This window comes from Theropithecus gelada, chromosome 8, assembly GCF_003255815.1.
Source record: "Theropithecus gelada isolate Dixy chromosome 8, Tgel_1.0, whole genome shotgun sequence".
Classification (NCBI taxonomy): domain Eukaryota; kingdom Metazoa; phylum Chordata; class Mammalia; order Primates; family Cercopithecidae; genus Theropithecus; species Theropithecus gelada.
The window spans coordinates 135,985,511-135,991,721 of NC_037676.1; positions in this window are offsets into that span (position 1 = coordinate 135,985,511).

Here is a 6,211-nt window from a genome sequence, read left to right on the forward strand (position 1 = left end):
CACCACACTGTCTTCCACAATGGTTGAACTAGTTTACAGTCCCACCAACAGTGTAAAACTGTTCCTATTTCTCCACATCCTCTCCAGCACCTGTTGTTTCCTGACTTTTGAATGATCGCCATTCTAACTGGTGTGAGATGGTATCTCATTGTGGTTTTGATTTGCATTTCTCTGATGGCCAGTGATGATGAGCATTTTTTCATGTGTCTGTTGCCTGCATAAATGTCTTCTTTTGAGAAATAGCTGTTCATATCCTTTGCCCATGTTTTGATGAGGTTGTTTGATTTTTTCTTATAATTTGTTTAAGTTCTTTGTAGGTTCTGGATATTAGCCCTTTATCAGATGGGTAGATTGCAAAAATTTTCTCCCATTCTGTAGGTTGCCTATTCACTCTGATGGTAGTTTCTTTTGCTGTGCAGAAGCTCTTTAGTTTAATTAGATCCCATTAGTCAATTTTGGCTTTTGTTGCCATTGCTTTTGGTGTTTTAGACATGAAGTCCTTGCCCATGCCTATGGTCTGAATGGTATTGCCTAGGTTTTCTTCTAGGGTTTTTATTCCATGCTCATGGATAGGAAGAATCAATATCGTGAAAATGGCCATACTGTCCAAGGTAATTTATAGATTCAATGCCATCCCCATCAAGCTACCAATGACTTTCTTCTTCACCGAACTGGAAAATACTACTTTAAAGTTCACATGGAACCAAAAAAGAGCCCACATTGCCAAGACAATCCTAAACCAAAAAGAACAAAGCTGGAGGCATCACGCTACCTGGCTTCAAACTATACTACAAGGCTACAGGAGCCAAAACAGCATGGTACTGGTACCAAAACAGAGATATAGACCAATGGAACAGAACAGAGCCCTCAGAAATAATACCACACATCTACAACCATCTGATCTTTGACAAACCAGACAAAAACAAGAAATGGGGAAAGGATTCCCTATTTAATAAATGGTGCTGGGAAAACTGGCTAGCCATATGTAGAAAGCTGAAACTGGATCCCTTCCTAACACCTTATACAAAAATTAATTCAATATGGATTAAAGACTTAAATGTAAGAGGTTTTTTGTTTTTTGTTTTTTTTTAAACTTTCAGGCGTTCTATGCTTTTCCCTAGATTTTATTTTTTCTTCTTTTCATGTTTAATTGCTGAAGACTTTTTTTTGTTTTGTTTTTCATTTGTTTCTTTTTTGTTGCTAACTATTCTTTTTGGACAGATATCATATCTTCTCTTATTCTTTTGGAGGTAAAAATGAATTTTAGAAAATTTTTCTTCCATCTCCTGTATTAACTTCATTTCTTCTGACTCTGTCCTTCCACTGCTTGTTTTTGTCTGTCTTTTAAAGTTTGGAAGCTTTCTTTAATGATTTATGATTTCTGGTTTCCATGTCCCAAGTATGAAGTGAGTGAATCATAAAAAGATTATTGTGAGCTGTTTACTGGTAGACAGAACTTATGGATTATTGGGTTTCATTTCAGGAGGATTATGTGTGAGCTGAGTTTTTTATTGAGTGAAACTGAAACACCAGTATCTGACAATTACTAGTTTCTTACTAACAGAACTAAGGATTATTAACTTTTAGACGCCTCTGTTTGCTCATAGAAACAATAGTAATAATAACAGTACTTATCTTTTAAGATGAAGATAAAATGAATGAATGAATGTAAAATGCTTAGAAAAATGCTTGGCACAGAGTCAAGCACTATAGTAGTTGCCCCTTCTCTGAGGCTTCACTTTCTGTGGTCTCAGTTACTGTTGGTCAACTGTGGTCAGAAAATATTAAATGGAAAACTCCAGAAATAAACAATTCCTGTTTTAAACTATGCGCCATGCTGAGTAGAGTGAGGAAATCTCGCACTGCCTGTCTCCATCCTGCCTTGGACGTGAATCATTCTGCCCTGTGTCTCCACACTGTAGATGCTGCCCGTCATAGAGTCACTTTGGAGCTGTCTCAGTTACCATATTAACTGTTGCAGTATTGCCAATGCTTGTGTTCAAGTCACCATTACATTACTTAAGAATTGCCTCAGAGTGCAAGAGTAGTGATGCTGGCAATTCAGATATGCCAAAGAGAAATTGTAAAATGATTTTTTTTTTCTTTTCTTTTCTTTTCTTTTTTTTTTTTTTTTTTTGAGACAGAGTTTCACTCTGTCGCCCAGGCTGGAGTGCAGTGGCATGATCTTGGCTCACTGCAAGCTCCGCCTCCTGGGTTCACACCATTCTCCTGCCTCAGCCTCCCAAGTAGCTGGGACTATAGGCACCTGCCACCATGCCCAGCTAATTTTTTGCATTTTTCGTAGAGACGAGGTTTCACTGTGTTAGCCAGTAAAGTGATTTTTAAGTAAAAAGGTAACCTTGGTATTCCTTGGTTAGGGTTTGGTAGCAACTGTAGTTTCAGGCATCCTCTGGGGGGCTTAGACTGCATCCCCCATAGACAAAGGGGGATTATTGCATATAAATATTTTTCATCATCATCATTGTCATCATCATCGTTCTTGTTGCAGTGTTGTTTCTTACTAAAAAAATCCTTCAGTATGCTACTGGGTGGTATAAACTTGGTTGCTGGCATTCTGAGAACAAGGCAGGAGTGGTGTCATCAAATCCTCCTAATTCTGTTTGATCCCTTATCGCTCCTTTCCACTGTCCTGGTGTGTTGAGTCTGAGAACCCTTCAGTTCAATTTGTGTGGAAGATACACCCACGTGCGCGCACTGGTGTGGCTGTCTGCCTGGCTGCATGGGATCAGTAGGAATTGGGTGGATGAGTGTCTACCTGCTTTGCATATGGACTTCCAGCCAATTCCAGCCTCAGCCTTGCTCCTACCTTCCTAAGTACCCAGCGCTTTGCATGAGGGCCTTTCGGAGCTTCTGCAGGGTGATTTGACTCATTTCTCATTGTTCTGTTCTACTGTTGCTGTATCTGTTTTTCCACTTTTCATCTCTCTCTCTCTACCATAACCTGAAGACAACAGTCATCTTATTTCATATGAATCCTGAAAGAATTACTTGAGGTTGCACCGGTGAGAAGCCTGGCATTGTGCTTGCCATATGATCACTGATAATCGGTGGGGTCTGTTTTCCTTCCCTCCCGTCTTCCCTCCTTCTCCTCCTCTTCCTTCTTTCTCTCCTTTTTATCTTTCCTCCTCCCTAGCATTATGCATTCATATGCTTCAACTACCCCAGGCTGCTTTCAGGACAGCAGTTTGTAATTACTGCAGCATGGTGTATAGTGTCTGTGGCAAATTTATTTCCTCTCATATTTCTTGTAAGTGTTGCTGATGCAGAATGAATGTCTCAAATCACTCAGAAGGAAACAAATAGGATGGAAAACCTGCTGGTAATAAGGTTGGATCATGAGGCATGCACGCTGAAAACAATTGCTCCCTTCTTTGTCTTAAGCTGTGCAGCCCATTAGAGGCTTGTCTGGGGAGATAACAATCTGCCCTCTCCTGGAGGTCTGCTTTTTTCCTAGAAAGGCTTGGTCTTGAGCTGAAAGGAAGATGGGAGGATTAGAACCCTGACCTTAGTCAATGGCCTCCTTCTACAAAGTGCTTTAGAAATGAAAGGGAACTTGGAGAGGATTGAATGTGTAGGGAGAGAGGCTGGATCCTGAGACTGGAGTTGACTTTTTTCAAGGCCAAAGCAGTTCGTGGCTGAGCCTGGACTAGAATCTGGGTCACACCTGGTCCAGGTTTCTTCTGGGTTCAAGAAACAGCCCATTCCTGTTTCCTTTCCTCCTTCTTCTCCAGCCTGTGATGGTTTCTAGCATCCAGCCAGTTGGTTTTGGTTCTGTTTTTATTTTAAATTAATTAGCTCAGCCAATATTTATGGTGCATTTCATGGTGCCAGGCATCATTCTGGGCACTGGAGACACAGATGAATAGGACTCTGTCTCTCCTCTCAAATTGCTCCCAGGTGGTCAGGAAGATTGATACTGAACAGGCATTTTCAATTCTGTATGGCTGGGGTCAGAATACAGGGTAGGCTGGGGGCAACAGGGAAAATAACCCCTGAGCCTTTTCAGGGGCTTCCAAGAGTTTCTGGGAAAGGTGCTGCTTGAACTAAATTTTAAGGAGAAAAGAGAATAGAGCTTGTCAAAAAAGAGTCAGGAAAGAAGAGGGGGAGGAAGCCAGTCTCAGTGGGAAAAGAACTTGTGTGTGATGATACAGTGGTATTTCAACTCATGTAACCTGGGCCTAAAGCCCAAGCCCGCTCCTCTTGACCACACAGCCTTCTGGGCTAAAGGCCATGCTGGTCTGGGAGCGAATGTCCTTCTCAGGGCAAGATAGAGCCAGGACATCTAACACTTAACGTTCAAAATCTCTCCACCTTCAGGAGTGACTGCACCCCAAAGACTAGACCCTTCATTCCCCAAACACTGTCCTCTTATCATCACAGCAGTACCATGGGATAACAGTTATGGAGTGACTCATCCAGGGTCTAAGGTTCATGCTTCTCTCTTTCCTCCTGTTCAGCTTCCTCAGGGGGGCCATGGCAGGATGGTAACCAGAGAAATGGCACCTAGATGTGCAGGGCTTCTTAGAAGGTGCCCCCAGAGCTCACAAAGTACATTCATACACCTGGAATCCTCCTTGGGCAAGTATGCATGGGATAATAACAACCTTTCACTGGACACTCACCTGGGCCAGGTAATGAGAAAGTCTTTTATATTCTGTTTTCATTTGCTGAATCTTCCTTCCAGCATTCACAAAACAAGTGGATTTTATCATCCCTGTCTCCTAGCTGAGGAAGTGGAGGGTCAGATAGTTTATGAAACCTTCTCAAAGTCGCACAGCAAGTAAGCTGGAATCAAAACGCAAACCGGGTCTACTTGACTCCAGAGACTTCACTCTGGAAAACCAAGAAAGAAACAAACTCTGTGAGCAAAAGTGTCTCTGGGATTTCACAGGGATCAGCGTAAAACCCCAGATTCAGTCTTGTAAAACCCCAGATTCAGTCTTGTAAAACCCATTGGCTTTAAAATAGATAGAAGAGAAGTGGCTTAGAGACAGATCATGTGACCAGTAACTGAGGCTTTATTTGACCACATGAGGGTGTGCCCCAGATCCTCAAAGCCACACTAAGAGCAGTTGGTGAGTGGGTGGCCACCAAGAGACTAGAAGTGGCATTGGGCTGACCTCGGTCCAGTCCCTACTTATGCATGCAGAGCTTGAGAGGTCTCTGATGATGGAATAGGCTGCCTGTGAGCAAGTGAGTCCCTGGCACTGGAGGTATGCAGGGATGCATGCTTATCAAAGAAATTGTAAAGGAGACTCCTGCCCTGGATAGGAGGTCGCTGAGCAGGTAAAGTGAAGCCCAGAGAGAGGAAGGAACTGTCCAGAGGGTCCACGGTGCATTGAGGGCAGGACCAGATCTCTGCCGGCAGAGTCTTAGAGGCATCATGAACATGGAGGAAAGTGACATGAAGGTCACTCGTGACCTGAGTCACCACTTGAATTAACAGCTTTGCATATTCTACCTAGTGTTTTCTGGCCCAGGCCAAGGCCTCAGATTTGCAAAGTAGGGGGTGGACATTGTTAGGCAGTAGGGGGTTGGAATTCCCTTTTGCAGGTCGGGCTGTGTGAGCCATAAATATTTGTCATAGAAACCCTGGATTTACAGGGACAAAGAGCCCTGAGAACAGGAACAAATGGACTCAAGGCCCATAACTCCCCTCCATCAATCTTTACTTCTGGATTGTGCAAGACTCTGGCTATTGCATAAAACGGCTCCTGGCAGCCTCCAGTGATGGACAGGGGTAGCGATAAGAGGCATATTTCTGGGAAGAAAGAATGTGCTTGGCCTGGCAGGATGGGGTCGAGGGAGTTGTTAGACAGGGGGCCCAGATATAAAACAGACCCCACACACAGAGATATGTGGACAAGGCACTCCAGCGTCCAATTTGGGATGGGAGGCAAAGATTGGCCAAACTAACTCCAAGAGAGGGCAATTTGGAAGGGGCAGGAGTTGTAGCATTGTTTCTTCTCGGTATTGTAATAATTGTATTTTCAGCTGCCACTTTTTATGGAATCAACAGCAAACTTAATTTCTTTTTGGAAAACGGTTTCCCATTGGAGAATTATGCATGAAGGTACTTACCCTCCATATGCAAAGGGCGGGCTCAGACTTGAAATTAGACCTAGTAGGGAATCTCTTGGGGCTTTGCATCTTGACAAAATAAGACAAAAACAGAAAGAACGAGAAGAAG